The following is a 22,372-nucleotide window of genomic DNA, read 5'->3' as shown; positions in this document are numbered from 1 at the left end:
GGCTATACAGAGAAAGCCTGTCTCAGAGGAAAACACACACACACACACATCCTAGCTGGTAGATTAGTTCATGCTTATGTCTGATCCTCACACAGGCATGTGGAATAATGAAGTCCTTTAGTTACTTAGGCTTTTGTTTCCAAATACTTGCTCTTGAGGCAACAGACTGTCTACGTAGTTAGCCGGTCTTGACTGAGTACGGGGAAACAATTTCACTTTAGGTGTTCTGATGATCTTTCAGTTGTGGGAAGGCCTGTATTCATCTAGTTTGGGCTATTCCACTGACAAGCCTGCAGTCTGGTGAAAATCCTTGTGTTAATTCATTTATGTATCTTCAGTTGTTGCTAGTTTTTCTTACCATGTTATTTAAACTTAATCGCTTTCTCCAGAGAACCACTAGAGTTGGAATATGTCCCCTTGGCTTGGAACAAAGTGAGAACAACTCATTTCGTCCGATACATGCTGTGTAACATTTCACCTTAGATGATACTCACTTTAATGCAATAGTAATAATATCCAAAAAGTGAAAGGAATGAATAAAACTGTTTTAGAATCGTGTGCTGTATTTGCTCTGTTGTTCCTGGAAGTGACGCCCCCCCATCTCATTACCCCTAAGGAAATGCCAGCTACTGTTGGAGAAATAATATATGCAGGTATTTTTTTTTAATTACAACAGAGGAAGTGTGATTGTTAAAAGTTCATCTCTATTTCATTAATTTTCCTAATCTTTACTAAAGAGAGTTATGTAAAGACCTTCCGTGTCCCTAGATTAGTAGAATTAGTATTGTGAAAATGGCTGTACTACTGAAATTAATCTACAGATTTAACACAACATGAGTTTTTTATGTCATAGTTCAAGAGTTTATTAGAAATACAAGAATTCATTAAGAACCACACACACAGACACACAAAACAAAAAAGCATGAATAGCCAAAGCAATCCTAAGAATTATAACACCTGGCCTCAAATAATACTATAGCGCTATAGTAATAAAGACAGCCTGGTACTGGTGTAAAACAGGTAGTCTAATGGAATAGAGGACCTGGAAATAAAATGGCAAAGAAATGCTCACTTTTCCATTTCCTACCTTTCATGTGGGTAGGCCTATATGGAAATAACTTTCTGCACAATAAAGGAAACTCGGAGCAAACAGCAGGCAGAATGCAAAAAAATCTACCAGCTACACTTCAGACAAGCAACTAATACAAAGAATTAAAGAAATTAACCAAGGAAATAAAACTGCCAATCAACAGTTCAGCAAATTAATTGACTGGACAGTTATCAAGAAAAAAAAAAAACAACAAATGGCCAATAACTATTTTTGAAAGTGTTCAACATCAGAGAAAAGCCAATTAACATTACTTTGAGATTACTTCCTCACCCCAGTCAATATCTATCAAGAAATCTGACAAATATTGGGGAAGAGAGGAGTCTTTACTCACTGCTGGTGCAGTGTGAATTGCGAATTAATACAGCCATAATGGAAATTAGTTTGCATTCTTCAAAAAATTAAAATGTAACCATATGACCCCACAATTTTACGCTTGGAAATGCACCTAGGGACCATCCGTACCCTACCAACAGAGACATTTGCACCCACATGCTTATTGCTGCTTTATTCGCTATAGCAAGGAAATGGAGTTGTTTATCAACAGATGAATGGAAAATGAAAATCTGGTACTTATATAGAATGGAATAGTATTCAGCTCTAAAGAAAATGAAATAAAATTTTGCAAGAAAACGGATAGGCTTAGAATATACAATATTAAGCAAAGTCACACAATCTCGGAGGAAAAAAAAAACAAAAACCAACTGTGTTCTCCCTCATGTGGATCCTACTATAACACATAGAAAGGAAAACAAGAAAGGAATAGTAGGTGGCGAAGAAAGAATAAATGAAAATAATGTGCATGTAAGTCATGAAGGAGGATATAAAACTAATTGTTTTTCTGTTGACTCTGCTGGTTGAGGTGGTAGTTGTCACTGAGTCTGGCTAAGCATTCTGAGCTGGGCAGCGTTAAAGGCAGAGCTCCCTCTTCCCAAGCAGGGCCTCTTCCTCCCTGCCTCACTTCATCTGGAGAGGGTCTTTAGACACAGACACCCCTAACCACATTTATCTATGACCTCTGACACAGCTCCGGGCCAGCTTTCCCCTCCCAGCGCCTATATAATTAGGTGCTGTGCTTCCATCCATATGATAAGAGGGTGCCGTGTAATGCAAATCAAGCATCCTTGAAGTGCCTCGGTCCAACCAATTCCGTACACCTATTTTGGATCCCACCCCTCCTCCCCGACTCCCTAAGGAGTATATAACCTTTGTTCTCTGGAATTGAAGTTGGATTAGCGACCAGCTAGTGCCCAGGGTGTGTGATCACTGTGAGGTGCTTCTTGGCCATTCCAGGCACGTTTCTTGTCTACATGCCCCTCCTGACTTCATGGGCTACTGAGAGACAGACCTGAGACAGGAGGAGACCAACATAACTCTATCATACATTTTTCATTTTTCGAGACATGTAAATACAGAAAAATGTATTTAAAAGTATAAAATCCAATATTTTGAAATTCTATAACTTCATAATGGCTATTTTAACTATATAGAAGTTCTTTGGGATGTATAGATTTTGGATCTGGTTAATTTCACTGTTTTTTTTTTAATTTTTTTGCAGGTTCTTCATATTAAAGTTTTAATAATAAATAAATAAATGATTGTTGAGATCAGTGGAGTAAAGCAGAGTTTATGTGAACGAAGCAAAACATGACTTGTCATCCAGCACGAAAGAGGCAGAGGTGGCAGGAACACAGTTTCAGGCAGGCCCAGGCTCCAGGAGATCTCTCAGCCTGTCACAAAACAAGAAACACCTGTAATCTCGGCACTGGGGATTACAGACAAAAGAGTCAGAAATTCAAGGCCAGCTTTGGTCTGAGATTCTGTCTCAATACCCCAACACACACACACACACTCACACACACTCACACACTCATGCATGCACGCAGCAACAGCAACAACATTGACAAAAATTTAACACCATTGTTTGAAAATTGAGTTGCTTCCAAAACCAAAGCAGGTTCTGGGAACTCCAGAATACTGTAGTCAAATGATCTTTACAGAATAACGAAGGAGTAATCTAATTAGCTACAGTTTAGTTCTTTAAATAATCTGTTGATTGTCATTTAATTGGCTACAAGGCTTCTATCAGGCAACTGAGGGTGGGTAACTGTGAATAAAGTCTACACTGGTTTGATCTGATGGGCTCAGTATGGGCACCCAGTTCAGATGCAAAGCTCCTGCAAATTTAATCCTGTACTGGAATGTGTTAGTGCCAGAACATCACACTTTAGCCTGTCTACATTTCAGAGGTTTTGAGGAGAGCTTTGTAATTTGACAAAAGTTCTCTGCTCCAACCAGGAATCAAAGAATATGGTTGGCTCTAGGATGTAAATCATTAAGTGTAGGTGCTATACTGATTTTACAAAAGACAAAACAAACAAACAAAACCCTTAGAAAGTAGTGAAACCAAAATCTGAGCTCAGAAGACTAAAGGAGTATGTTTGCCAAAAGTTAAATGGTAGGTTGGAGGGCACATTGATAAATGTGGAAGGTATTTACTTCCTTAAAATTATATGAAAATCTGTAGATCTAAATTTTTGGAGAATATTAACAAAATTTAATTGATCTTTTAGTGGAATTTACTGATTCAATGAAGTAAAATTGGATTTTACACTTTTAAATATATTTGTATGCATTAACATGCCATTAAAAAATAATAAAATAAAATCCCACATTAAAATATGCTAATTTGGTCTTGGGTTATAAACGCCCAAACACACCCAGGAAAATAACATTGCAAGGCCACACAACTAAGCAGCAGCCAGTTATTGCAATTACCACTCTTGTGTCTTAAACACTCTTGACCTTGAACTTTCTCATTCACAGAGAACAAAGCTTCAGCTTTCCATTTCTTTCCCAGCCAGTTCAGCACCATTTTAACTGGCTCAGGTTGCAGGACTCATTCTCTGAAACAAACCACTGGGGGGATCATACACCTATTCAATTAGATTCAAACAGGACATACTTTTCCTAAGACCTCCTGTTTTCTCAAAACAGGCTGCAAAAGGCCACTTAATCACAGTGTGAAAACTGAAGCTGCCAAGGAGCAAACCAACTGTTGAGAGGTCAATAACACACGAGGAGGATTTTTATTGTGTTTTAAAATGATTGATTGCAAAGCTCTTTGCACCTGAGCCTTGCCTTCATTCATTAATCCATCCAGCAAATATTTATGAAGACCTGGCGTTGTTTGATTTGCAAAGAGAGAGAGAAACAACTACAATACAGTAGTTGCCTGTATTTCATTTTGAACAGCAGCTGTTCCTTTTGGAGTAGCATTGGTAAGTGAAAGTGCAGGAAAGTAGCCCTGGTCAGGGAAAAAAAAAAAATCTGAGGGTGATATTTCCACTCGTACATCTCCCTTCTTCCACATGAAAGGTGGCAACTCTGTTAGATTCTCTGACTGTGGGGGTTGAGTATAGGTGTATTCCCAGAGGTGTTTGGTCCCTTTGCATCTCTGAGTTAAAGCGAGATTCTACTCAACCTCCCCGGGGCACTAACATTCACAGAGAGCTGGCTTTGCAGTGCTCAACCCAGCTGAGCTAGGTTAGTTTTGCATCTAACCTAGAAAAGAGCAAAGCATTGCTGTTGAGCCTGCCCTTTTAAGCTACTTGGCCTCAACATGCCCAAGTTTCTTCCAGAATCCGTGCTCAGGGTCTTCCGTCTATCAGCTCCTGACATCTCTCCAAGTGGATTTCAGCCACCATAGTGATGTTCAGTTGCCAAGTTCCTGACTTCAGCCTCAACTCACTTATTCACAGCCATGGTTCTGATTTTCTTGGTATGAAAGGTTCTAAATGGAGGAGTGTTCCCCTTTCTCCACATCCTTGCCAGCATGTGCTGTCACTTGAGTTTTGATCCATTCTGAAAGGTACTGTAAGATGGAATCTCAGAGTCACTTTGATTTGCATTTCCCTGATGACTAAGGATGTTGGGCATTTCTTTAAGTACTTCTCACCCACTTGGGATTCCTCTGTTGAGAAGTCTCTGTTTAACTTTGCACCCCGTTTTTCAATTGGGTCATTTTGTTTGTTGGTGTTTAATTTTTTGAGTTCTTTATATATTTTAGATATTAACCCTTTGTCAGGTGTAAGATTGGTGAAGATCTTTTCCCAATCTGTAGATTGCCATTTCTATTGACAGTGTCCTTTGCCTTACAGAAGCATTTCAGTTTCATGAGGTCCCACTTATTAATTAATGATCTTAAGGCCTGACCTATTGGTGTTCTGTTCAGGAAGTGGTCTCCTGACAACTTTGTTTCACAAACAAACATTGGATGAAGCATAGGGAGTCTAATGGAAATGTGAGGGGAAGGATTAAAGGATCTAGAGGTGACAAGAGCTCCACAAGAAGACCAACAGTGTCAACTAACGGGAACCCAGAGGGGCCTGTGCAGTCTGAAGCACCAACCAAGGACCATGCATGGACTGGACCTAGGTCTTCTACATATATGTAGCCAATTGGCAGCTCAGGCTTCATGTGGGTCCACTAGTGAAGGGAGTGGGGGCTGTCTCTGACATGGACTCTGTTGCCTGCTTTTTGATCACCTCCCCCTAAAAGGACTGCCTTACCAGGCCACAGGGACAAACTCAGTCCTCATGTGACTTGATAAGCTGAGTTAGGTGGGTGGGGGGGCTCCCCTTTTCTGAGGAATAGGGGAGGGTGGGGAGAGAATGTGGAACTGAGAGGAGGGGAGGGAGGGGCCTAGGACCGGGATGTAAAGTGAATAGATTAATTAAATAAATACATAATTTAAAAAGTTCTAAAATGAGTAAGTTTTTCTTTCATCTTCTTTTTATAGAAAAAAAAATCCTTCACGTTTTGCTGGAGTCTAAATGCTATGGGAGTTAGGAATTGTGCTGAATTTGATGAAATAATGGAAACAACAGTGGCTTTCACAGACATCTGTTTAGTCAAATGACCCTGGGAGCAGGCCAGTATAGCGCTGCTAGAAAGAGTCCACAGTCCACAGACTCTCAAGCCCAGCCTTCACAATGTTAGAGAAGAGGTTATGCACTGACACTTATCAAGCTGGAGTAATGTGACCTTTCTTCGGGGCTATTCTAGTGGCGGAGAGACCACCGCATCTGGGTCTTACAGCAGTGGAGACCGGATGCAATAATTATCATTTCCTAGGCAAGCAAGGATTTGGGAGGACATCCTTAGACAATCACTCAGCGGGGCTGGAGAGATGGCTCGGTGGTGGAGAGCACGTGCTGTTCTTGCAGAGGACCCAGGCTTGGCTTCTCAGCCCCAGCATAGTAGCCCACAACCACCTGTGACTGCAGGGGTCCCAGGGGTCCAAGGCCCTCCTCTTGACGCCACAGGCTCCTGCATACATAAGGAGCATATAAACACTTAGGCTCTCACACATACACTAAAATAGATTTTAAAACAAACAAACAAACAAACAAACAAACAAACACCAGAGGAACATTAAAGCTTGCATACTGTTCCTTTGCTATGTCTTTGGTTGTAAAACTAAAACAAAACAAAACAAAACAAAACACTGATAAAGCTGTGAGCCCAGCACTCAGGACACTGAGGCAGAAAAGTGTTAAGTTTGAGGCTAGCCTCTTATACAAAGATTCTGAGGTTCTTGACAATACGGGGTTTGAGACAGGGTTTTTGAGACAGGGTTTCTTTGTGTAACAGTCTTGGCTGTCCTGGCCTTGAGCTCACAAGATCTGCCTGTCTCTGCCTGCCGAGTGGCACCATGCCCAGCAACAATACAAAACCTTAGCTCTGACCTGCGTTAGTGCATCGTGTGGATAGGCAGCTTCCTCTTGATGAGCCTGCAGCTGGTTGAGAGAATGGTTTCTCTATTCAGATATCTAAAAAGAGAGCCATGAGGTGTTGGCTCCGGTGGTTATTCTTAACAGATTGCTGAGGAGAGAGCAGGTCAGATTGTGGTATTTGTTTAGATTTTTAGATACTGAAAGTGACTTTCTCACCTAATGAGGGGCGGGGTGGGGACCAGGCAGTGGAGAGTATGGCTTCTTCAAAGCTCACACACAGACACACCGAGAATTCTGCAGGTTTCCCCAGCCCTGACAATTCTGGGAAGTACCGGCAGCTGCGAGTCAGAGAAGTTTGCACAAGTTTCCCCAGGTGGTTGCAGATGCTTGCCTGCTTCCTCTCACACCTTTCCTCGATGTCAGGAAACGATTGCCTAGCAGGAATTGCCACCAAATATAATTGCCCTGTTTCATGGCTGCTTATTTGTAAGGGTTGATCCAGCCGATGTAATTTCAGACCCAGAAACGAAAGCGGTCAAGTTGTTTCCTTCAGCGTCAGGAGAAATGGCCAGACAGGGGGATGTTGCAGGCTTTGGCATGGCTCAACAAAATAACTATTGCCTCATGTGGCAAAGGTGAGTGAGGTTTTATTTCATACTTTGAATGAAAGCATCAGTGTTATTCAATACAAGCTTTTTGCCAAGTGCCAGCCTGTTACATGGAACACCGGCGTTTTCATTGTAAATGGCCGATGCGGAATCATCCATACTTGAAACTTCTGGAAAAGAGTGAGTGTGTGGTACTTCCACGGTGGGTGACGACTGTCACTCCTTGTCCTCTTCCGTCTGTCATTAGGGAGTGGCTGAGGTTCCACTACAGCCTGGGTTTCCACTGTGACGACCGTTATGAACAGCCGCACATCTTTTGTCGTCTTTCCCGATACAGCTGCGGCTCCCCGGTGAATGGAAATGGGCCCAGCCCTCTCTGTGTATATGAGAATACTGAACCCCTGTATGGAGCCTGGGCCGTTCCAGAGGTAACCCTTGCTGACATAAATCTTAGTCATCTGTGTGGTCATCGCTCCCTCACATTTTCTTTTTCCCCATTCCTCTTTTTATTTTTCTTTTTTTTTCTTTTTTTTCTTTTTGACAGGCAAATGATCTAAATTCTTCCTGAGTCCTCTAGAAAGTGAAGTCATACAGATTAAATCTTGGCCTAAAAATTCTTGCTAATAAATTTTAGATGGTCATTTAAAATAGATTTTGCTGAGCCTTAAACTAGGATTGGGAAGAACTTTTAAGGGGCTGATGAAAGAGCCATGACCACTGTTAGAAAGATATTTAATGCTGATTAGTGATATGTTTCTAAGGCCTGTGAAGATAACCTACACCTCTGTACTCATTCTCTCTCAGGTTGGGAGAAAGTATCCTTGGAATGAATCTGTCTTCTACGTCTTTCTTCCACACTCCTGAGTTGTTGGGTTGGTTAAGCTTTCTTTCTGCTGTGGAAAGGCATGGGGCTTCATTTTTTTTTTTTTTTAACTTGCTTGTACTTCAAAGCTATTTAAAGACAGCCTTCTTTAAAACTTCTCCTCTCTAGGACCTGGGTATTGCAGCTTAAGTGGTAGAGCTGATACCGAACATTACAAAGCCCAGAAACCAAACCAAACCAATCAAACAAGCTAAAACAATACTCCTAAAGCCTTTGGAGGCAGAGGTGGTAGAATCTGAGTTCAAGGCCAGCCAGGGTTCCAAGGTGACATCCCGCTTCAAACGGTTGAACTAGCCCTTCTTCGAGGAGTTTGTGGTTTTTATTCCCTCGTCTCCTAACATTCAAAATCTTATCAGAGCCTGGGCAAACTTCTTTGACCTTTCTTCACATGTTTGCCTGGCTGGTTTTCATGGTTTTTGTATTGCTTTGTTTTGTTTTGTTTTTTGAGACTTCACTTCTGGAAGTGGAGGGGCTAGATTAAAATGAGCGAGTGCCCTAAAGTTCCCGTGCTAGAGACTTAACCCCATCGAAGAGCTGAGAGGAAGAACCTTCAGAGATGAGTAGATCATGACACAGGCCAGCGGAACCATCTTTACACTCATAACGTCAGTGCAGTTGTTGTGGGAGTGGACAGAGGCCTGCCTCACCCCTTCCCACTTTCTCCCTGGCCCCTTGTGTTCTCACGCTTTCACTGTCTACAAGGGGTCAAAACATCCTTAATCTTGGGGCTTCTAGTACTTAAGTCAAATACATTTTACCTGTTATGTGAGGTAAGTACAATGGATTAAATTGAGATGAGATACGAGACCTTTTCCACATTCAAATTTTACTTTTTTTTTAAAAGAGAAAAAGCAGGAAATAGTTGCTGTGGCTATGGCTTCTTGGTTCCCCTCTGGGCCACTGATTACTGGGGACCCACGTGTGCCTTATGAGTGATAGGCTAGAGGTGTTTTCTAGAATGTTCAGTTGTTCCGAAGAGAACAAGGTTGGACCCACAAAAAGGTTTTGAATGTGTTACATTTGAGAAAGAAGAGGAAATGTTTTTTCACTGAAAAGGGAAAGGGAGAGATGGAGAAATGGGCACCGTTGCCTGTTGGTACTCACCCCTCCCAGTCCTGTTCTACTGACCCCTGGCTAAGCAGACCCATCCCAGCCTTTGTTGTCCTAATACAGGGAGCAGGTGGTCGTCTTTGTGAGGCTCTGGTGGCCTTCATGGAGTTTGCATGCTAATTGATCTCCCTTCTAAAGAGACAGGAAATTGATGTTTAAGATTTCTCTTTGAGAAATCTTTGTATTAGTCAACTGTTGCAGATGTTAGTCCTTAGATTTACCAAGGAAGAAAAGGAGCTTACTTCAGCTGTTAGGGGATTTCTTTGGGGTTAAAAATTCGAGCAATATACATAATGATGACATGCAGCAAGCTAGGCATGGGGCTGTGTGTCTTCAATCCCAGAATTTGTGAGGCACAAAAATCAAGTGTTCAAGGCCAGCCTGGGCTATATAAGAATACCCTATCTCCAAAAACCAAACAACAATACCCCCAAATACCTAGCTTTCCAATACAGATGGTCAGGATTCAAATCTTACCTACTAGCTCTACTATCCCAGACAGATTAATGTTCAGTTTGTTTTCTTTCTGCAAAGTGGACTGTCAAGTCTGCCTCGGAGGCTATGCAAGAGTGACATCTGAAGAGCTCTTGTGTGTCTGTGCTGGCTAGTTCTTGTGTCAACTTGACACACAAACTAGAGGTGTTTGAAAGGAGGAAACATTCATTGAGGAATGCCACCATCAGATCAGGCTGTAAGGTATTTTCTTAATTAGTGATTGATGGGGGAGGACCCAAGCCTCTGTGGGTGATGTCATCCCTGGGCTGGTTGTCCTGAGTTCTGTAAGAAATCAGGCTGAGCAAGCTATGAGGAGCAAGCCAGTAAGCAGCAGCCCCCCCCCCCCCTCACCATGGCCTCTGCATCAGCTCCTGCCTCCAGGTTCCTGCCCTGTCTGAGTTCCTGTCCTGACTTCCTTCAATGATAGACTCTGGATTTGGAAGTGTAAGCTGAATAGACCCTTTCCTCCCCAACTTGCCTTTTGGTCCTGGTGTCTCATCACAGCGATAGAAACCCTGACTAAGGCAGTGTCCTAAGCACCTGGCACACAATAACCACAGATTAGGGTTGCTAGGTCGTAGATCCAGGGAATTCTAGCTCACTAGAAATGCAACACAAAGCACCAGCCACCCAAGAAGGTGAGGTTAACTTTCTAGTAGGCAAACTAAAGGCACAGCTGAAGAGATGGGGTACTTGAGTATTCACTGTTTTCCATGTGCATGGATACAGCTGTCCCCCTTGACTTCTGTGAATCTCTCTGCCTTGCATTTAATAGGCTTATTCGTCAGACTCCTGATCACAGATTATAGGAGATTATATAAGTGTGTCATCCAACACCCACCCTCCAACCACAACATGTTAAAAAACAAAACAAACACCCCCTAAACTGTCCTTGATTGCACAGGAAAGATACCTGGAACTAAATTTAAGAAAAAAAAATTTCAGAAAGTTCAGGAGTAAGAAAGATGCAATCTTAGAGTCTTTTTACATAGCCCTGGCTGGCCTGGAACTCACTATGTAGACCAGGCTGGCCTCAAACTCACAGAGAACTGAGGTTTAATGGCATTTACAACCTCTCCCAGGTTGGAAGATGTGATCTTTATGATCATAAGTTCTTGAAAGAAATACGGCTCAAAAGACTAAGATTCAAGTGATACACCACCGATGAATATGATTTCAAAGTAATTAATATGAAAGGGAACTGTATTAGCTGCGAGGACTACTCTAACAAAATGCCACAGGCTGGGTGGTTGAAACAGCGCAAGATTCTCCCCACGATTTCTCCAGAGCCACACAGCTCTGGAGACTAGAAGTTCCAGACTCAGGTTCTGGCAACAGCTCTTTTCCACGCACGTAGATGGTCGTCCTCTGCATGTTCTGACACGATCTCTTCTTCCTGTTGATAGTGAAAGTGAGGCTATACTCTTGGCTGCCTTCTCACTTAAGGACACTAATCCCCTCAGACCAGGGCCCTGACCTATGACCCCTCAAACACTGATTTCTTCCGCAAGGCCCCAGCTCCAAAGACTCTCAAAATCAGTGCTACAACTTCAGGGTATGAAGCTCTGAGAGGGACACACCATTCAGTCCCTGGCAGCCTTGCCGAGGAATATGAACCCATGGGAGGCAAATTACGGTCCTGGATGCATTTAGACTTGCAAAAAACAGCCATGAGCTTCTTTAGTGACATTGAGTGCAAGGAGGAAAAACATTGATTCTGTTTTTTTGTCGTTTGGTTTTTTTAAAGTTGACCTTGGAGCTTCAGGAAAACCTCAGGAAAACCCAGGTGTGACTCGTTCATGATATCACACCACCTTATCTTGGGCTCCAGGCTTCGGAAAGAGGAGGCCAGGTTCTCTGCTTCAGAATCAGTTGACACACAAAGTTTGTTGGCTTACATCGGTCTGTTTGGCAAGCAGACAAGGCAATGTGCTTGCTTTTCAGAACCCTGCCCCCGGAGCCCAGCCTTGGCTCACTGTGTACAAGGCGCCCACCAGGTCTCATCCTTGACTTTTTCCTTTTCCCTAAATGGAATTCATCCCCAAACACCTTTAGATTTCTGTTTTCCTTCACCACCTCCAATTTTCTCTACCCCTGCTGAGCCTGATATTGCCACTTTCACAGCTTGAGCTGCTGTTTTCAAGTCTTGGTGGGAGGAAACAATTAATTTCCTCCCAAGTATCTTTTACCATTTTAATTTTTTTCTCTGTATATTCATTATGCCCAGTACTATGTTACAGAAGGACATTTTTATATGAGTATATCTCGTATGCTGAGCCTGTTCCCCCAATTAAAATTTTTAGCTTTTAATGTCTGTAATACATGCTATTAATGCTTTTTTTTTTTTTTTTTTTTACAAAGTCTCTCGTTTTCAGCCATTACCAGTATGTGTTAGGTGAAACTATTTTCTTGTGTCTGTGATTGGCTTCTGCAGACCCAAACCTTCATCTGAATATTGAAGAATCAAACAAGGAGTTCATGGCAGAAAGTGACTCCCTCTCGAGCTCCATCAGCAACTGGAAACTGTTCTAACATCGCAGAAGAGGCCCGGGGCAAAGTGTAGCAAGTGTTCACATGCCCCCCAGCTGCCCTATTAATTGCATCTTTCTTTGGTTTTGGGGAAAAAAAAAATTCCTGGACTGTATTAGGTTCTGAGTGTGTTAATTCCCCCCCCCCCCGTCACCCCCTGGGACTGTGATTAAGCCCAGCCAGGGCCTTGCACATGTTAGGCAAACATTCTGTCAGTAAGTTAGTCCCCAGCCCTCAGAAACTGTGTGTAATTATAAACCTCAGTGAGACTGACATGAGGGAATATGATGTAAATAAAGATTACCAGCACAGCCACTCCAGGAAGGGTGTCATCTTAAGTCAGTTCAGGAAGAATTCACATGACTGACAAGGCAGAAGTTACAAGATGGCATTGGGAGATAGGTTTTATAGAGGTGGGTTTGAGCTCTAGGGTTGGTGGCCGTAGCTGCTGTGTTTTCCCCACTTCCTGTAACAGTAAACCTTCATGGAGAGAGAATCACTGGATGCAAAATCCCTCACTGGCATCTTGTCTGGCGAATGTCAATTAAAACTGGTTGCTCAGTCTCCACTGACCCTTAGGCTCTGTTTAAGGAAACTGGTTTAACAGCAGAAGATAGCAGAGAGCCATTAAGTTGGACAAAAAGATTCCTAAGAATCTACAAAGTTCATCTCATCTACTCAACCTAACTCTGGTTTTTTTGTTTTTGTTTTGTTTTGTTTTAAGATCAAGAAATTGGGACTTTATACAAGGCAGTCGTGAAGTGTCATTGTGCTTATGAAGTGAGTAGTGTAGTAGTTGGAGAGATGGCCTAGTGGTTAATAGAACTGGCTGCTCTTCCTAGAGGACCTGGGTTCAAGTCTTAGCACCCACATGACAACTCACAGCCATCTGTAACTCCAGTTCCAGGGGAATCTGATGCCCTCCTTTGGCTTCTATAGGTGCTAGGCATATATGTGGCGCATAGGCATACATGCAGAAAAACATAAACACACATCAAATAACAAAGTATAAAAACTTAAGTAGATGTTTTTGTTGTTGTGCTTTGTTTATTGTTTTGCCTCAAATAGACCCTTAAGCGAGACCCCCTGGGCTGAGGTCATGGACTTCTAGGCTAAAAGGGTATGTTTAGAAGAGTTGGTCAGATCATAAGCAAAGGGATTGGACGTTGCCTCCTTTCCAAAGGTACTTAGCTCATGCTAAACCTCATATGCACAGGCCTTGGAAAGACCCACAGGAAACCTGGTTGGCACCAGCTGCTGCAAACCAAGGCAAGGGCAGGGCTTCCCATTTGCCATTGGAGCCCAAACTTTTCCCCCCAGGATTATCTAATTTTCCTGACCTCTGCCTTAAGATGCCCATAGCACTGTTGTGCTGTGGTGCGACTAAAATGTCCCCAGGCAGAGCCAAGTATCCCCCAGGGGTGAAATTGTGTCCTCGCTTAAGGTGACTAGAGTAGAACAAGGACTATCAGGCTCCAGGAAGGTATGTTTAGACCAAATCCGAAAGCTTGCTCTAGGATTTGGCAGTGAAATGAAAAATACACAGACACAAATCAGCAGGGCAAGAAATTTAAATTCAGTCAAGTAATTCTTTGTTAGAGAAATGACCACAAATCCATACTGTTTGCATATTTGTTTTAAAGGAACAACCAATTTAATCTCATTTACATCAATCTCGTATCTACGTAAAAAGGAAGGCTGGAGATGTAGCTCAGTTAGCAAAGTGCTTGCCTAGCACACACGAAGCAGGGCTTGATCCTCTGAACTCCGTAAACCAGGTCCCAGCACTGGAGATGGAGGGGAAATGAGGCAAACAGACTCTCTTGGTTGCTGCTTTTTAGGTTGGTTTGGGGTTTTGAGACATGGTCTCACTATATAGCCCAAGGTGGGCTCAATCTCATGATCTTTTTGCCTTGGCCTCCCAAGTACTTGGAAAGTAGAACCTTTTAAAGTGTGGCAAAATGAAGCTAGAACAAAAGATAGTTCGTTTTTTGTTTTTTGTTTTCCTTTTTTTTTTTTTTCAGTCTTACACTGTAGCTCAAGCTGCCCTGGAACTACTCACTATTTAGCTCAGGCTGGCCTGGAGCTGAAGCCATCCTTATCCCTCGGCCTCCTAAGTGCTGAGATTATGAGTGAGAAACCCCACACCTGGGTCCAGATAAATACTTTTTATTCTGCAGGCCATCCTGTCTTTCTACCAGGGATTCAGCTTTGCTCTTGAAGAACACGTGATCAAGGACACGAAGGGACAACCAAGCTGTGTTCTAATAAAACCTCGCTTACATAAGCAGGTCCGATTTAGCTCACAAGCCAAAAAGCCTCAGTGGGTGCAGAGGCTCCCTCTGAAGGCAGCGACCAGACAGTAGGGTCTCACATTATCATGAATGGCTCTGATGTGGAGAGAGGAGAGGACGCTGGGAACTGACTGACCACATTGTGAGTCGTCGATTGTTAGGCTGACCAACTCTTCCTGTTGCTAGTTAACAGAGACACCCACCTACCTAATTGATGGTGACAAATTCCTACCTTGGAAGCAGGATAGGTCATAGATTACCAGCTGTGGCTGTCATTGTCCTGTCTGTAATGATCTCATCTATAACATCAAGGGAAGACACTGTTTTTGTGTGAGTGGGGAGAGAGAAAGCAGACACTGTCATACCCAACATGGCTGATGACCAAGGCCTGGAAAACTGCTATTTTTTTCAGCGCGCTACATTTTGTTTTGCTTTATTAAGGAAGAGGAAATCACTGAGACAGTAGAACGGAACCCTGATTATCTGACAAGGCAAATCTAGGAAGGTGTCAATAGATTTTTGCTTACTCCATTTGAGGAACCGGAATTACTTTTTAATGTGGTTGTGAGCAAAATGCCCGAGAAAGCAACTTCAGGACAGGGGCTTGTCTTGGCTCACAGTTTTGGAGGGTTTAGACCACACCTGGCTGGCTCTACGTGCTACAGCAGATCACAGTGATCAAAACATGTGACAGAGGGGGTTCTACACACAGGCCAGGCTGGAAGCAGAGAATGAGGAAGGGATGGAAGAGCGCTGAAGCCCTTCAGAGCCATGCCCCCAGTGACATACTTCTCCAGGGCTGTCTCCTAAAGTCTCCAGAACCACGTCAAACAGCACCCACTATCTGGGTACCAAGCATCACAGTTCATTTAAATCATAACATGATAAGGAAAAAGGGGAGACTGCTGATAGCCAACCACCCTGTCATCTCGGTGTGACTGCTGTATCACCTGTGCGACCAGATGCTTTGAGGCTGCATTAGTTACTTTTTGCCATGGCTCTGACCAAAATGGCTGACAAACAAGGAGGCCAGGTTTGATTTTAGCTTATGCTTCTTGAGAGTATAATTCATCACAGTGTGAGAGGTGTGGCAGGAGCATGAGATAGTCAGTCACATTGTGTCCCCGGTGAAGAAGAGGAGAATAGGAGCTTATCACATAATTATCACCACCATCCATATCCACCATTCTTTCTCTTCCCACAGTGAACCTCCCTATCCATGGGACAATAGCTCCTCATTCTCACTCTCTCTCTGCCTCCCATACCCTGATAACCTACAGTGTACCTCCGAGGGCAGTAGCTTGGATACTTAGAATATCATCAAGGCCCTGGGTCCAGTCGCCAGGATCAAGTAAATAACATATTTTAAAAGAATGTGTGGAGTTCGTAAGACGCCTCAGCAGGTAAATGTACTTGCTACTAAGCCTGACAACCTTAGGTGATCCCCAAGACCCCACAAGGTAGAGAGAGAAAAATCAGCTCCCGAAAGTTGTACAATGCCCAGAACCAAGGCAGAAGGAAAGAAAGGCTCAATTTTCTAACAGTATAAGCCCTCTACACTTCAGAAATAACATTCTGTGAAAACCTTGCCTCATTCTATCAAGAGTTTACACGGTAGTTTGAATGTCAAATGGCTCCCACCAGCTCATGTGTTTAAGCATTTCATCCCAGTTCAGTTGGTGGCATGATTTGGGAAGGTTCTAGAACCTTTATGAAGTCAATCCTTGCTAGAAGAGTGGGTCACTGGGGGTAGGCTTGAGGTTTTGTAGCCTGGTCCACTTTCTGCTTCCAGACTGAAGAGCCAAAGTGACCAGCTGCTTCACGATCCTGCTGCAATATCTTCCTTCCTGTGTCAGACTGTGTCTCCTTAGACACTAAGACAGAAGAAACCCTTCCTCCTTTAAATGGACTCTTGTCTGGCGTTTGCTCACAGCAGCGAGAAAACCCGTTAATACAGCCTGTAAGAATGTCATCTTAGCGTGGCACGCCTCACCGACCAAGCTGTGTTCCTGTGTGTGTGTGCCCAACACACTGTTCTCTGAAAGTCTCAGAACAAGACTGGAGTGATTGCTCACGAGTCACAAATGGGACTTTTAGGCCTATCAGCGCGCTGACACAGTTGCAGTGTTGGCCTATATGTTCTCTTCTGTGTGGAGACAGGCTTGCTCTATAGCCCAGGCTAGCCTCCACCCTAGGATCCTTCTGCTTCTGCCCACAAGCACTGTCACGATGTACACTGTAAATCATTGTGGAGTCATTCATAATGCCTAACCCCAAGCAAACGCCGTGGAAATCGTCGCCACCCTGTCTGGCGCAGGGAACAATGGCCAGAAGTCTGCACCCATTCAGTACAAACAAAATGTTTTGTTTTGTTTTTTTTCTTGAATGTTTCCTGTCTGTCCCTGGCTGACTCTACAGTGTGGAAGCCACAGATCTAAGGCATTGTCAGTGCTGGTATTTGTTGCGTTTCCTTTCTTGAGTGCTGGAGATTGTACTGATGGTCTGTCTATAAATGGAAAAGCACTCTACCACTGACATGAATTCCCAGCCCTTTAAATATTTTTTTTAAAAAAGAATTTTGAGACAGGGTCTTATTCAATTGACCAGTTCACTCTTGAACTCACTGTGTAGCCCTTGAACTGTCTTAGTCTCCGAAATACCTGAGATTACAAGCCTGTGCCTCTAGCCCCTGCTCATTTCATATTTATAATGTTTCAAACAAACTACTTGTCTATATTTCTGAAAATAGATTAATATTTTAATTTCAAACTGGGGCATTTCCTCCTGTTAACTGGGGTTACCGAAGGTGAGGACATGTCAGAATCACTTCCCCATCTGGAGGAACCTGGGGGTCTTCCTTGCCTCTCCACCCCCAAGGGTTCTGATTCTACAGTTCTTGGACAAAGCCTCAGAATTTACATTTACAACAAGTTCCGGAATCATTTTGGACACTGTGGGAGCTGCCAAGAAACAAGAAATGCCTCTCGATGACAACCATGTATATTACGTGGCTGAATGGTTTATAGAGGATGACAGGTGGACTAAGCTAGAGGGACCGCCCTGGCCCAGGCCCTGGGCAGCTGTTAGCATTGCTTCAGTGGAATCACTCTTACAAATCTGTTTACATCCCTACCAACATTCTGATGACTTAGAGTCTTGTGGTAACCATCCTTTCTGATGCTCGTTTATACATATGTGGTGGGGGTAGGGTGGGGAGCTATGACTCCCTAATTGGCAACAGTATCTTGCTTCTCCAGCTGGCATCAGAAAAAGAACTTTTATCCCAGGATTCAGGAAGCAGAGGCAGGCAGATCTCTATGAGTTCAAGGCCAGCCTTGTCTCTGTGAGTTCCAGGACAGCCAGAACAGTTACACAGAGAAACCTTGGCTTAAAAAAGAAGAAAGAAAGAGAGGGAGGGAGAAGGAAAGAAAGGGAGAGAGAGGGAGAGAGAGGGAGGGAGAGGGAGAGAGAAAAAAAGTAGGAAATTTTCTTACGGTTTACTTTTTATTTGACCAACTTCATAAACTCTCTGGATATTTCTAAGGTGATTAAGTTAGCCTGGTTAGATGTACTCATATCTAGCCTTTTAGGATTCACATCAGAAGAAAAAGAAACTAATAATTTCTTGAATTATGTTAGGGAGTGTCCAGTTGTTTCTACCCAGCTTTGAGACACAGCCATTTGGTCAGTTATCTGGCTTTGAAAAAGAAAGACTATTCAATGGACTTTGTAGAAAAGAAAGACATTGGAGAAGGGGTAGTTTACATCCAAGTATTTTGGTTAGGGAATCAGCTGGGTGATTTCAGAGCATGTAAGGCCTTGTGTTCAGCTTCAGGCACCAGCATCAGAAAAGGAAATTCTTATGTATTTCCATGTTTACTAGTGTTGAAGAGTCAAAGGAAGACCATACCAGAGCCCTTCCATATTTAGTTACAGGATGGCAAAGCCTTCCATACGGACCAGGCTTGGAACTGGCAAACACTTCCTCTGGTCTGAGTGCAAATGTTGGCAGTTTGCGAGCAAGAACCAGTATTTATCAAGGATTGACCAGTGTGGGCAAAACCCAGCAACTGCTGCCTCCTGCCCCAAGATATTTACAGCCTGAGACCACTGTCTCTCAGACTCCCATCCAGTGTAGCTGACTCCTCCCCCTGTGCTGAAAATAGTAAACACCGAGGTTCTGAGGCATTGAGTAGTAGATGCACTCCATCCCAACAAGCATAGACCATGTGATCCTAGTTTCACTGTACTGTGTGTCTATTTTGTTTGTTTGTTTGTTTTCTTTATTCCATTGATATCCCTGGTTGGGTTTTCAGGACCAAGCTATTCACGCTGTAGTACAAGACAACAGAAGACCCTCCAGTTAGCAGCGCAGCCGGACCAGCATCATGATTTTGGCTCTGTGAGACAGGCCTGATGCTGGGCTGTTGAACTGTGAGATGATTCGTTTATGATTTGAGTAGTTGTTAAAACGTAAACAAACAAAAACAACAAGGAACCAAATGACAAGGAGCTACTATAGACCCTAACACAAAAGGACATTTTCAGTCCGTTTTTCTCATAGTATTTTAGCTTTAGGGGCTGAGGTGGGGCAGCAGTGGGGGTTGGGGGGGAGGGTATCTGGCATTATGGCCAGAAGATTCAGATAAATACGTCTGAACTCTTGCATTCTGACGAGTAAGACAAGCTGATTTAAAGCAGACGTGAAGAAACTTAGGGCCTGCCAGGCCAGGAAACTTAGGGCCTGCCGGGCCAGGTATGGTGCTGTGGATGTTACTAACAGAGCTGCATCAGGATGCTCAAGGCTGTGTGCAGAGAACTGGAATTTGATGTTACTGGTCTCTGAGACCCAGACAGGGCCAAGAAGCTGGAAGGAAGGCATGTGCCTGGAGCAACTGATCAGGCTCTGGTCCCCGGCCCCATGGCTCCAGAACATCCATTCCCAGAAGGAAAGACCCTGGGGTCAATCTGAATGATAAGAACTTCCAAAGGAATTTAGAAAGTCATGATCAAGAACTGAGGACAAGTTGCATCTTCTCGTCAGAAACGCACATTGAGTGTCAAGCATATTAATTCTTTAAAAAAAATCTGTCCATTATACGCTTCCTAGTGAAATCCCATGCTTTCAAAGATGAGGAGGAGGCTGCAAAAGATCCCAAAGAAAGAGAATAGATTATGATTATGCTACTTGGAAAAGAGAAAAAAAAAAAAAATCTCACTGATGCCAGGTTCCTCATTAGAGATGCTTGATACAGTAACCAAAGCAAAGTTGCAACAGACGGTGCTTTAAATCCATGTTTATCTATAATTCAAGGATGAAAATGAAAACCACAAGCAGTTTGCACCGCTTTCAGGGCATTTATTAAGTGATTGCTCAAAGATGTACTCCGACCATATAAAATATTAATCCAAGAAAATGATAAATGGAGTACAAGAAAAATACAACAAATAAATAATGGAAACTCATAGATAAGCCTGAGCGGCACTAACGGATGACATTGTTCTGAAGCTTCTGGGAATAATGAAAAAAAAAAAAAATGTCCCTAAAAGTCCAGGCACAGACCTGCTAAATTTGGCAAATTTCTCTTTTTTCCTTAAATCCTACATATGAGGGGCTGGAGTGACGGCTCAGCAGTTAAAAGCACTGGCTGCTCTTCCAGAGGACCCAGATTTGGTTCCCAGCACTGACATGGTGACTCATAACTTCCTGTAACTTCAGTTCCAGGGGATTTGACATCTCCCTCTGGCCTCCAGGCATGCATGCCGGGTGCACAGCCACGCATTCGGGCAAAACACCCATAAACATAAAATTAAAAAGAATCTTAAAAAAGAATAAATATGAGAGAAAAGATCCTTTTTTTTCTAATTCTTTTAAAGATTTGGATTTTTTTATTATGTATGTGTACATAATAAATGTACATGTGTACATAATAATGTCTGTGTGTATACATGTGTGTGCATATATACAAACATCTCAGCCCATTAATCAAGACCAGAAGAAAGCCATAGGGGCCCTCCTCTGTCACTTTCCACTTGTTCCTTTGCTGGAGAGTCTCTCCCTGAATTTGGGGAACAGCTAGGCTGGAAAGCAACAAGCTTCAGAGATTCTCTTGTCTTTACTTTCCCTGGAAGTGGGGTTACAGCCATGCACTGGATGCCCAGCCAGTTATGGGGGTGCTGACAATCGGAATGCCTGTCCTCATGAGGGCATAGCAAGCACTCTTAGCCATGAGCCGTCTCTTCAGCCCCTCTCTTCTAATTCCTTCACCAATTCTTTATCTATCAAGCTAGCCTCTAAAGCTCTAAGACTGATAATGGATATCCTTATCATCTCCTTCTGAGACATGTTCATGGTAGAGTTCTGGCTGGTGGTTATAACTGACTTTTGTGTGAATAGTCTCATGAATAATCTCTTTCCTGTGCTTCTTTGGAACAAGACAAAATTCATGAGCATTCCGATTGGCATTTCAGACAGCCTGATCTTGCTGATGTCATAGGGGAGGGGTGTAGATTTTTTGATACATCTGGCATGTCCCTTCACCTTAGAGACATCTTCCTGATGTGTATAGAAAGCAACGCCTCCTAATGCCTCCTTGCTGCCTTCCCTGGGCATATCCGTGCATCTTTGCAAACTTTCCTGAATAGTTTTTGTGTTCATTTTTCAATTTTCTTTTCTTTTTTAAGATTTATTATGTATACAATGTTCTGTCTGCATATATGCCTGCATCCCAGAAGAGGGCATGAGATCTCATTATATACGGTTGTGAGCCACCATGTAGTTGCTGGGAATTAAACTCAGGACCTTTGGAAAGAGCAGCCAGTGCTTTAAACCTCTGAGGAATCTCTCCGTGTTTCAACTTTTCATTTTGTGAACATAACAGTTTCTAGTTCCCATTTTTCTGTGGCTTTGGAGATTATCCATGAAAGAGGATTGTCAAGTATTTTTGATGTTGTTGTTTGGTTGGTTGGTTTGGTTTGGTTTTGGAGACGGGGTTTATCTGTGTAGCGCTGGCTGTCCTGGATTTCACTCTGTAGAACAGGCTGGGCTCGAACTCACAGAGATCTGCCTGCCTCTGCCTCCCAAGTGCTTGGATTAAGGGCAGGTGCCATCACCTCCCAGCTGATGTTAGTCACTGTCTCTGATGACTTCTCGTAATGTTAGTATTCATTTGCAATTTGAAAAAGATCTCCAACTAGCCAAGAACACTTTGAGCTTAGTGAGAGAATGGTATTGCATTTAGAAAGATGGACTCCTGCAAAAACAATCCCTTAGAAACTGACTCAGAAACTCACAATGGAAGGAAAGAACTTGTTTTGTTTTGTTTTTTTTCCTCTCCCTCCCCACTCTTTTCATAATTTTTTTTTCATATCTTCCACTACTTAGAGTGGCTGTAATATTTTTCCATTCCTGTGTGGAACAGGATGTCCACATACTGTCTAATGAATACCTTTACACTTTTTTATTTTTTTTTAGATTAAAATATGTATACAGACCAATATGGCACTAACACTGCTGGAGAAAGAGAGGGAGTCAGAGACAGGAGTGTGGAGGAGGAGAAGAGGGCTGCAGAACCTGCCCAGGCTACAGTCTTTAATCTGAGTTCCTG

This window comes from Psammomys obesus, unplaced genomic scaffold, assembly GCF_907164565.1.
Source record: "Psammomys obesus unplaced genomic scaffold, mPsaObe1.curated_primary_1811, whole genome shotgun sequence".
Lineage (NCBI taxonomy): Eukaryota > Metazoa > Chordata > Mammalia > Rodentia > Muridae > Psammomys > Psammomys obesus.
This window is presented reverse-complemented; position numbering follows the sequence as displayed.